The 12,331-nt window shown below is 45.2% G+C and overlaps 1 protein-coding gene across 2 annotated transcripts in view; it reads left to right on the forward strand.

Annotated features, from left to right (window-relative positions):
• The first annotated feature begins 8,931 nt into the window (after positions 1–8,931).
• STX11 (syntaxin 11) overlaps positions 8,932–12,331 on the forward strand; it is a 139,630-nt gene continuing 136,230 nt past the window's right edge. The window contains exon 1 of one of the 2 annotated variants that reach the window (XM_085612273.1): positions 8,932–9,532. The gene's annotated coding sequence lies outside the window, so the exon portion shown is untranslated. The remainder of the gene's footprint in view (positions 9,533–12,331) is intronic. The other variant, XM_085612274.1, reaches the window with a different exon arrangement.

A 12,331-nucleotide genomic window follows, 5' to 3' on the forward strand; every position in this document is an offset into this window, starting at 1 on the left:
GGGCTGGTGCCCTTTGATGTCCGGACCCTCGCACTTGGAGGTCGGAGGGTCCGGGATGAAGGTGTCCAGACACCCAGCAGGGGGTGGAGCCAGCGCCTGGGGGCTGCTGGAGGCGATCGGCACCTGGCGGGGGAAGAGCTCTTGACGCTTCGTTCTCCCATTGACCTGCCAAGTGGTCCGCTCACCTCCTGGGTGGATGGTGGTGCCGGGATGTCGGGGCCGGCCAGGCCCGGGGTTAGGGTCGAGGTGAGGCCACGCGGCCGCGTGGTGCAGGGCCCAAGATGGCGGCTTGACCTGGCCGGGGAAGCCGGTGGGGCTGGACCCCGTGATGAGTAGGGGTCCGAGGGCAGAGGGTCCGTCGGGAGACAGAGTACAGGGGCTTGTCACGGGGGTATGCCGGGTGGGCCGGAGCTCGGGCCCTGTCGTGCGGGGGGGGGAGCCAGCCCTCTGTGTGGCCTGTCCAACAGTTGCAAAAATGCATTCAAATTTTAAAAGAATATCACATATCGTCTGTCTCCGACTAAGACACCTACATAACAGGTTTGTGTGTAGTGTACTGGTCTGCTTAGCTGTTTCTTATAAGAAAGAGCTGTTTCTGGGGGTCTGAAATGATGAGTGCAGCACAAATCCAAAACTGAAAACAAGGTTTAACCCCTTCGCTGCTAGGCCTCCCCCCCCTCACCCCCCTCCCCCCCCCCCCATGCTAAGCATTTTTTTTTTCAATTTGAGGTAGTTTGCACTTAGGCCCATGTAACGTTTTGGCCATATAAGTTATCTGTTAGTTATATGTTTTTTTCCAACATCATGGGGATTCTAAAGTTACCCAGAGTTTGGGGATTCCCCTGGAGGGGACCCAGAAATTAGCCAAAATACAGCTACATTTTGGTTTTTGGGGAAAAGTGGGAAAAAAGGGCTACAGTTGAAAGCATCTGTTTTTTTTCCCTGAAAATGATATCAACAAAGCGATACATTCTTGGAAAGTAGACAAAATTCTGAATTCAGCAAGGGGTCATTTGTGTAGATCTGTCAAGGTTTCTTTATAGAATCTAATAGTTGAATATAGCAAAAATTGAAAATTAGTTGAAAACTACAGCCATTTGTGTCAACGTTTTCACCTGTAACTTCTTCTAATTATGACAGCTGTTTGAAAGCAATATACTGTTACATCCGCTGGGCCTTCCTGGTTGTGGGCATATCTATGTATATAATACTTGTAGGTTCACGAAGACCCTGACGAATCCAGCGCCAATAACTGAGCAGCGTCTTGCAATTTTTTTTTTATTATATACCGGGTATATAGCAATTAATTTGGGAAAATATATGCATGGAAAAATTGGTATGAAAGACACCTATGTATTTCTGAAATTGGAACAAAATATAGAGTTTAGAAACAGTAGATATTTGCACATTTACGAAATTGGGAGTGCCCATAGTAGCATGAGAATTATAGGTCATTTTTCAAAATTAATTCTTTTTTACACATTGTCTTTCATTTTGAAGGCAGAAATGCATCGAAAGTCAATAGGTAATAACAGTTGCTCTACAATTCTGTGGTACCCAAAGTCTCCCAATACAAATGGTACCTCACTTGTGTGGGTAGGCCTAGTGCCCACGACAGGAAACGGCTCAAAACGCAACGTGGACACACTTTTTTCTTACAGTGAAAACGGACCCTTTTTTTGCAAAGTGCCTAGCTTAGTTTTTTAACGCTAGCTCTACCTGCACCTAGAGAAACCTAGCAAACCTATACATTTTTGAAAACTAGACACCCAGGGTGGGGTGACTTGACAGGCTCTCACCAGGTTCTGTTACCCAGAATCCCTTGCAAACCTAAAGATTTGTCAAAAAAGACACATTTGCCTCAAATTTCTGTGGTGGAAAGTTCTGGAATCTGCGTAGATCCACAAAATCCCACCAAACCCGCCTTCCCCAAAGTCTTCCGAGAAAAATGGTACCTCACTTGTAAGGGTAGGCCTAGTGCCCACGACAGGAAACGGCTCAAAACGCAACGTGGACACACTTTTTTCTTACAGTGAAAACGGACCCTTTTTTTGCAAAGTGCCTAGCTTAGTTTTTTAACGCTAGCTCTACCTGCACCTAGAGAAACCTAGCAAACCTATACATTTTTGAAAACTAGACACCCAGGGTGGGGTGACTTGACAGGCTCTCACCAGGTTCTGTTACCCAGAATCCCTTGCAAACCTAAAAATAAGTCAAAACATACACATTTTCCTCACATTTCTGTGGTGGCAAGTTCTGGAATCTGCGTGGATCCACAAAATTCCACCCACCCCGCATTTCCCAAAGTCTTCCGAGAAAAATGGTACCTCACTTGTGTGGGTAGGCCTAGTGCTCACAACAGGAAACGGCCCAAATCGCAACGTGGACACTCCACATTTTCACAGTGAAAGCGGACCCTTTTTAGGTCTCGCCTGAGCCAGCGCTTTAGCGCTGCTCTGGCGAGAGCTTTAGAAAGCGGGATTTGGAAGTGCAAACTAGTGCTTTTCAGGCAGCCAACTACAGTGCATGTGTGCCAGGCACGCGCACCATTTGTCAGCCTGCTGATCACTTTCGCGCACGCTTTGATGTTCTCAGTGAGCCACGCGGCCACTGAGAACATCAAGGCGGCTGCGAAAGTGCTCACCATATGCCAGCCTTCCCTGTGTTGCTTTAGCACTCACCGCCCCCCCCTTCCATGTTACCCGTGTGGCTCACTTTCTCTTTCATAGCCGCGCGGCGTTAATTTCACGGCCGCGCGGCCAATGCTTGTTAAAATAGCAGGTCGTGTCCATTAAACAGACAAGCGCTGTTTTTTAAGGAAAAATGTTTCCTGTTGGGAAGACATTGGGCAGAGCAAGCAGTGGTCCAGGGAATGACTGCTTTCTCCTACGAAGTCACCGTCTTGACTCCCAAAGGAGATGTGCCAGGGGACAGTTTACCCCTTCTTTTTCATATACCACCCTTTTGATACATTCCTCTCCGAATTCCAGATAGAATAAGGGCGCCCTTTCACACCCTCTCCTATTTACGATTCATACAGGATCGCAAAGCCCCTTTTTCAAGTCGGAAAGACTTTTCTGACTCGTAAAAGAGCTTTTGTAAATAGCAAAAAGGCATTTTGCGGTCACAAACCCTGTGATTTGTGAATCGCAAGCTTTGCTGCCACAAAATACCTTTGTACAATAAGGCCCTTATTTCTTACAACCCTAACCTATTGTAGGATGTGGGTTGTAATAGTCATTATAATAGCACAAATTCCAGCAATGCAGAGGCTGTTAAAGTTGCAAGAATAAAAATAACCAAACATTGTATCTCGTTCAGGAAAATCCTATCTCAGATTTTATGAGCTATGTAAAACCACCAACATACATCATTTTAGGACCGCTAACTTATCATAGCGAATGCCTTTGGGACAGGCAGGGTTCCTACGCTTCAAGCTGGTTTTTCTCCTTTCCTGGGCGAGTCAAGGTTATATAATCTGTGTCTGGATGCAACAGTTGTCTGTTAGAGACAGTATGCAACTTATTGTTGGGTTAGAGTACCCAGTAAACTGCTTCTTGTCCCAGTTGCTTAGTGACTTCATGCTGCACGTGCATGACAATCAGTATATTATAAAACGTTTGTATGGTAACCCAACATAAACACAGTTTGTGAATAGCTCCCACTGTCACAGTGCAATTTGTGTTTACAGTTCTATATACACTCTAAACTCTATCATATCTTTATGACTATATAGACGCAAATAATTGAGTGATTATCAGCAATGCTGTGTGAAAACCTTCCATTTAAGATTAGTGTAATCCGAGGGACAGCACATATGTATGACCTTGTAAAAATTATTTAGCTATGCTGTACTACATGAGATTGCGGAATTTGTGGGTTTTTTTATTTTCCACCCTACGTATTCTAAGGAGATTCTGAGTCAACACGATTGAGAATTTACTTGGAAGGGGCAGATGGAATAATAAAGGAATCCAAATGTAAAACAAGCATTGGCATAGCCAATAGGTCTCGCCTTTGGGACCTTATAAGTGTTTAGCCATGCAACAGTTGCATAACTAAACACTTATAAGGTCCCAAAAGCGAGACCTATTGGCTATGCCAGTGCTTGTTTTGCAAAGTGCCTAGCTGTAGTTTTTTAACCCTAGCTCTGCCGGCACCTAGGGAAACCTAGCAAACCTATAAATTTTTTTAAACTGCACACCCAGGGAATCCAGGATGGGGTGACTTGACTGGCTCTCACCAGGTTCTGTTACCCAGAATCCCTTGCAAACCTAAACATTTGTCAACAAATGCACATTTTCCACACATTTCTCGGGTGGAAAGTTCTGGAATCTGGGTGGATCCACAAATTCCACTCACTCCGCGTTCCTCAAAGTCTTCCGAGAAAAATGGTACCTCACTGGTGTGGGTAGGCCTAGTGCCCGCGACAGGAAAGGGCCCGAAACGCAATGTGGATACACCACATTTTCACAGTGAAAACTGACCCTTTTTTTGCAAGTGCCTGGCAGAAGTTTTTTAACCCAAGCTCTGCCGGCACCTAGGGAAACCTAGCAAACCTATACATTTTTTAAAACTAGATACTCAGGGGAATCAAGGATGGGGTGACTTGACTGGCTATCACCAGGTTCTGTTACCCAGAATCCCTTGCAAACCTAAAGATTTGTCAAAAAAGACACTTTTGCCTCAAATTTCTGTGGTGGAAAGTTCTGGAATCTGCGTAGATCCACAAAATCCCACCAAACCCGCCTTCCCCAAAGTCTTCCGAGAAAAATGGTACCTCACTTGTAAGGGTAGGCCTAGTGCTCGCAACAGGAAACGGCCCAAAACGCAACGTGGACACACCACATTTTCACTGTGAAAACTGACCCTTTTTTTGCAAAGTGCCTAGCTGTAGTTTTTGAATGCTGGCTCTGCCGGCACCAAGAGAAACCTAGCAAACCTATACATTTTTGAAAACTAGACACCCAGGGGAATCCAGGATAGGGTGACTTGACTGGCTCTCACCAGGTTCTCTCACCCAGAATCCCCTGCAAACCTCAAAATGTGTAAACAAAAAAAACACATTTTCCTCAAATTTCTGTGTGGGAGAGTTCTGGAATCTGCGTGAATCCACAAATTTCCTCCCACCCAGCGTTCCCCCTGGTCTCCCGATAAAAATGGTACCTCACTCGCATGGGTTGGTCAAGGACCCGCGTCAAGCAAGGGCCTAAAACCTAGTTAGGCAACATCAAAATTACCTATCACAAACCAACCTGGTTTTGCAAGGGGGGTCCCATGAGTTTTTGGCCCCAGGCTCGGCGGCCACCTTGGAAAACCTACCAAACCCACACATTTCTGAGAACTAGACACCTGGGGGAGTCCAGTGAGGTATGGCTTGCGTGGGTCCCCCAACATTCTCCTACGCAGAATCCCTTGCAAACCTCAAATTTAGCTGAAACAAATCACTTTTTTCTCAAATTTCTGTGTGGGAAAGTTCTGGAATCTGCGTGGATCCACAAATTTCCTCCCACCCAGCGTTTCCCCTGGTCTCCCGATAAAAATGATACCTCACTTCTGTGAGTAGGCATAGTGGCTGCAACAGGAAATGGCCCAAATCGTACTGTGGAGACTTCAAAATTACCTATAACTAAACTACCTGGTTTTGGGGGGTGGGCACCTGGGGTTTTGGCCCCAGGCTCGACGGCCATCTTGGGAAACTAACAAACCCAAGCATTTCTAAAAACTAGACACCCGGGGGAGTCCAATGAGGTATGGCTTCCATGGATCCCCCAACGTTTTCCTATCCAGAATGCCGTGCAAACCTTAAATTTAGGTGAAAAAAACACATTTTCCACATATTTTTGTGTGGAATCACTGTGGCGGCACAAATGTACTACCCCACAGCATTCCCGAGTAAAATGAGACCTCACATTACAACACTCACACCAGCAGACAGTGCCATTCAAGAGCCCATCACTTTCACACGCCCACATTCCTGACACAGCAACCACACCAGCTCACGGATTGCGTGGAGTGGCGTTTGGCAGTGTGTGTAGTGACCAGCAGCAAGTCACTACTTACACACCACCAGCCAAGCGCCAGTCCACACACACTGCCAGCTGAGCAACAGTCCACGCACACCACCAGGCAAGCGCCAGTCCACACACACTGCCAGCCAAGTGCAGTCCACGCACACCGCCAGCCAAGCGCCAGTCCAAGCACACCTCCAGCCATGCGCCAGTCCACGCACACCGCAAGCCAAGCACCAGTCTACGCACAGCGCCGGCCAAGCGCCAATCCACGCACACCACCAGCCAAGCGTCAGCCTACACACACCGCCAACACATTTAGGATTTTTTTATACAAAACAGAAAACACAAACAAATTGCAAAAAGATACAAATCTACTAACACAAAATCTGAAACTAAATACATCGCACAAATGCCAACTTTGAAACTGAACAAAAAATGTAAACAATAGAGACCAGGCAGTTCACTTTACCACTCATGGATGCTCCCTAAAATTATTTTGTGTGTGGTACATTCTAAAACAAGCAGGCACACACAGCGCAGGGTTAGAAGGAGACTCGGGGCAGTACATACGAGTCTCCTTCTACGTACCTCTTCGCCAACACACTCTACATCTCCTACTGGGAAAGTCTTTGGAGGGTGTGGGAGGAATGTGATCAGGAAAGTAGCGATCTTTCAGTCTAGCCACATCCTCCACCCCTCCATCTCTAGGAACACTTGCCTGTTCCACTACAACAAGGCTGCCTATGACAGACTCCTGAAACTTAGCAAAAGTAATCTTTGTCTCAGGACAACAATCCTAGAATACAACAAAAGCATTAAAGGTTGCCAAGTGGAAAAGATCGATAGCCAACTTCTTATACCAAATGTAAGCCTTACGAAGAGCAGTGTAAGGTACCAACCTCTGATCTACTCTATCAACACCACCCATGTGCCTATTATAGTCTAAAATGCACACAGGTTTGTGCACTTCAGCAACCTGACCCCAAACAGTCACAGGTGCAGTGCTTTCATCATGGATGGTAGTCAGCATGTAGACATCTCTCCTGTCTGAAAACTTTACAGCTAGAAGTTACGCGCAACGCACTGCACTGCAACCGCACAAGCTTTTGACAAACAAGTTCTTTTGGGAAACCTTTACGGTTAGAGCTGATTGTGCCACAAGCAACAGTGTCCACTTTGGCCAATTCCCTGAACAACTGCACACCAATGTAGAAGTTATCTACATATAAATGGTGACCTTTGTTAAAAAGTCCTCTACCAAGTTCCCACACAATTTTCCAGTCACTCCAAAAGTAGACGGACAACCAGGGGGGTTAATCCTGGATTGCTTACCGGTGTACACCCTGAAATTAGAGACATATCCAGTCTTACTGTCACACAGCATATACAGCTTAATTCCATAGCATGCCCTCTTACTAGGATTGTATTTTCTAAAAACCAAGCAGCCCTTGAAAAAGAACAAAGACTCATCCACTGCTATTTCTTTCCTTAGAGTATAGATCTCAGAAAATCGATCTACAAAGTAATACCTATACCGACCGATACTCCTTTAAGATCTTCAGAGACGGTGCGTAAAGTTAGGAGTGATATTCGATGACAAACTAAGCCTTGAAACCCAGATCAACAAAACTGCTGGTTGCTGTTTTGCTCTCATCAGGGCGCTCCGAAAGATCCCACCGATGCTACCCTCACAGGCCAGAGCAATGGTAGTTAGAAGCGTTATCTTGAGTAGACTAGACTACTTTAACGCACTGCTGCTAGAGTCTCCAAATTATTTAATTGAGAGACTGCAGAGGGTCCAGATGATGGCGGCCAAAATGGCTTTAGCAAGACCAAGATACTCATCCGCATCACAAGCGCTGGCAGAGCTACATTGGCTCCCAGTGTTAGAAAGGATAAAGTTTAAATCCCTCTGCCTTGTGTTCAAAGCTCTGCATGGTGTTGGACCCAAACCCATACAGTACAAATTTGCATGGTATGTCCCCACCCGGAGTTTACGCTCATCTTCGGCCAATTTGGTTAAGGTGCCCAAATTCAGAAAGATAACATCAGGTGGGAGAGCTTTCAGCATTGCGGCAGCAAATCTTTGGAATACACTCCCCGCCAATATCACAGTCGGAGGATTTGATGCCATTTAGGAAAAGAGTCAAAACCTGGCTCTTTCCTAGAGAATTAATTTTCTCATAATTGGCTCGCTTCGATCAGTCGGCTCATGGCCGTCTGTCCATCCACGGATGACTTGAGCACATGTTCAACAGCGCCAGGATACCCTTTGGGCGACAGTGCACTTTACAAGTGCTTAATACAATACAATACAAGGAGCCAGAGTGCACGTGCTCGTTGCCAGTTTAGCAAGGATACCTACTGTGTCCATCATTCATTGGCACGTGGGCTTATGGACCGTGACTTAACACTCTCCACCCACTCTCCATGTTGCTGCCGCCCCAACCACGCCCCCTTCTTGCTTTCCCCTTCAAAAAATGAATGCTTTTGCATGTTTTTTTCTTTTTCGTTAACAATCCTATTTGAATTAGTAACTAAAAAAAGAAAGTGGTTGCAATATTTTGTAGGCATCATGCACCTGCGTGGTGCCTGCGCCTACACGGCCTGCCGTATCTAAAGTTTTGTTTTCCTTTTGTATTTTTTAACCATGCGGCACAGCAGCATCGGAGAATGCTTGAAGCAGGAGTAATTGCAACACCGTCACCAAGCTATAAATAAATGCACTAACACACAGTCACACACTCATTTCTCGTTGATATCACTATGATATGGCCGTGTGGGGGAAGCCACGCGAAACCCCCTTGTTTCCCCAGTATAGTCATTCAGTACCAAAAGTGCGTGGACGGCGTGGCTGCGGGACTTTCCCTCCTTGTGACGAGAGTCCGGGTGCTCGCTGCAGCTCCCTGCCCACGGTCACAGCCAATGCTGCTGCTTTTCCTGTCACGTCAAAAAACGGTCCAGCTGATCTCGCGTTCCACTTAACAGTATTTGTCGCCCACAGCAAGAGGGGAGGTATAAACCGAAAATACAACAATTCGCATATCATTTCACAGCATCAGCGTGGAGAAGGCTGCAGAAAGAGTTAACTCCGCCCATAGCACGCGCCTCTCCGGCTGCGGCCTGGCCCTCTGCTGGAGAGCAGGTCCTTAGCTGCCTCGCGCAGGCTGTCAAACTTCAGTTCCTGTCTCCCTCTCGCTGCGTTGAGTGAGCTCTCGCTCAGAAAGGGGAAGGAAAAGTGCAGTTTCACGCCGTCGGTTCGTTTTACACCCTGCAATATCCTGGGCATTAAGGGAGAAGATGCGTGGGTGACGGAACACTTAAAAAAGCATGCATTTTTCTTGTTGAAGAGGGATGAAGAGCGGTGAAAAAAACGAAACCCTTTATTTTTAAGAACGAAGTAGGCTGGGCGGAGGGAGCCTGCCTGGACTCCTTCACGACGACCTGAGTTGTGCAGGTGCTGCGGAGCAGCTGAAGCGGGTATACGAGGTACGAGGTGTTTCCGCTTCAGACACTTGGTACGTGTGTTTTTTCTTTCGTCGTTTCTGTGTGTTTATGTGCAGTATTGTGTACGCGCGTGGTTCGCTTGCATCTCCGTGCACTGTCTGTGTGAGCACACGAGAAAGCCCAGCTGCAGGTCGGCCTTAACTTTCCTCTGTGGGGGGTTTTCACTTGCCTCAGCCTTCCACGGGGCTGCGCCTTCTTTAAAAGCCCGTTTACGTCTAATAACCTGCTGGGCGGTAAGGGTGTGTGACTAATCTTTTCCGTCTTTTATCCTCGCAGATGCTTTATTGCCACGCTGTTTGTTAAATACTTGGTTGTACTGATTTATTATCGATATTCTGATTTTAATAGTACACCACTAAGACACAATTTATATGTTTATCAATGTGTATAGGTGTTGCATAAGAATAAAGTTGCGTAAGTATAAAATTAGTTTAAACTGATATAAAAAAAAAACAATTTTATGTGGTTCTATCAGCGGGGACGGCATTAGCCAATTCACTTGAAATTGTCCTCTGGCCACAGCTGGCAACTTGCCCCTCAACGCTAGGGTGGTTCCATATTTCAGTTTTTTTACCCAACAACAATAGACATGCCTGGACTCGTAACTTCGCATTTTTCATTATGAATGAAGTACTTAATTACTGAAAAAAATAAGTGCCCAAAGTATTTCTTAGTAGCCCGTATTCCTGAATACTAGGATTTCTGGATCCAAACTCGTGCCTCTGTCTTCAACCACCCTACGCTCTCTGCTGCATTATAAATATCATGTAGAATATTTTCCTTGCCAGCTTTGTCACTGTTTCCCTGACTTTCTGTTCTTCCTTCTTTCTCTCTCTATTCTGTCTTTCTCGGTCCTACTCCGGGTCAGTCTGAGGATGAAAAACAAAACACCGCCCTCAAAAATGAACACTGGTGCCCAGCACCTGCAAACTCTTGTGTTGGAAAACATGAATTATGTGAAGCAATATTAAGACATGGAGGCAGTGGTGCATATATGTAAACACTAAAATCTAGATGAAAGAAGTAATGTGATCGGTTGCATGTGTAAAATAGACCATGCAATGAAAAAATGAAAAGTTCTCTTTAGCGCTGACTGTATCAGCACCTGCCGTCAGGATTCTAAGATGCCCCTTTGCTTGTTGATGTGCTGTTTGAGCTTTTGACTATTGTTGTGAAAAACATTCACTCCGAGCTTTCAGATTTCCCAGGACCATGTGTGAGTGGCTCATACAGACCAGTTTTTTTTTCCTCTGCATTCTGGGGCTCGTCCTCATTTTGTAATACCTTCAAAATTACTGTGTATACCAAGAAAGCAAAAAAAAAAAAATTTGAACTGGCTGAGCTACTCCTGCATGGAAATGGAAAACCCTGTTGTAGAGAATACTGGATGAGATCGCCCAAGTTTCTTTGATCCTTGCATGATTAGCTCATCCAGGCAAGGAGTTAGCGGTGCATCCTGGGACATGTAGACCTATATATCTCATTACACGACCAGGACTACAAGACTCGCAGTGCAAATCTAAAACCTGGACTGGATAAGCTACTCGCGCAGGGACCTCATAAATTTGAGACCATTGCTGGATAGAACCCATTAAGTACTGTTCTTTCCCAGATTACATGAAGACCCTCTATTTCATGTACTGGCTTCCTCAGTGCCCCCTCGTGGGACCCTTAGCCGTAGAGGAAGAGCTGCTGTTGACCCTTTATGCACAGTCCCCAGCAGCCACCAAGAGATGTAATCTGCTACGTATTGTTAGTCAGCAGCAGAAACTTACAACTCCCCCAGGCCTGTGTTTATCTTTTCCTGTAGTCCTGCATTTAGAGTAGATAGTGAAGCTACAATCACCAAATAGCAGAGTTGAATCAAGGGCTCGAACATCTACTCACCACAGGCATGGAAACATTTAGAGCTCTGCACTGACAGGGTTAAGAGATGAACTAGCCCAGACAGGTTTTTTCATTTCTTTAACTGTTAAAAAGTTGCAAAGAAATCCATATTGTTTCACAAAGAGGCGTGTAAGATCAGGGTTGCTACAGTTCAAGTTATGCAATGTTTTGAATCACATGAAACCTTTGAATGAGGTAACTTGAACACGCCCTATCAAGGACAGTGCAATAGTACAGTCCTGAGCATGCATTTAAACACCAGGTGCATACGTATAGTCCTGATAACCCACCAATGAAACTAGTTGTTCTAAACCACCAGATTACATTTGTTTGTAAAAAGGTAGGCCAGGATTGGAGGTTGGTGTCCTTGGTGTCATGGAATAGCCTGCTAATCGTACATTTGAAAGACACCCTTGAAGTTTAATCAGATTATGAGATGAAAAAATAAGGGACGGCAGACAGAAACAATAGTAACATTTTACAAAACAGTTAATGGAAAATCAGAATAAGGGAAAACCCTGTACAGAGGGCAGCTGCTGTTGAAATGACTTAAAAGTTTACAAGGTAATAAACTAACCGGTTACTAGGTAACAAAATAACAGTAAAAAGCCTACTTTATTAAGCTATCATTTCACAATTTCATTAAAGCAGTGATTTGAAACAATCCCGCTGCAGTCGTAAAATCCCAAAATGGCAATTTAAAAAGAAAATTAAAACCTTTGATATTCATACTAAACCGACATATCTCAGAAATTGAAGTAATAAAATGCTCTCTTTCCGACACATATTTTGGGCACTTCATTAGAACATGAATAAATGCACATGATTTCTTCAAAAATGCGTAGCAGGTGGGGGAAGTTCTTCATCACAGAATGCTTAACTCGCAAAATGAGCACATACCTTCTACATCATCAGTAAATGAT

The sequence above is a fragment of the Triturus cristatus genome, chromosome 6, assembly GCF_964204655.1.
Source record: "Triturus cristatus chromosome 6, aTriCri1.1, whole genome shotgun sequence".
Classification (NCBI taxonomy): domain Eukaryota; kingdom Metazoa; phylum Chordata; class Amphibia; order Caudata; family Salamandridae; genus Triturus; species Triturus cristatus.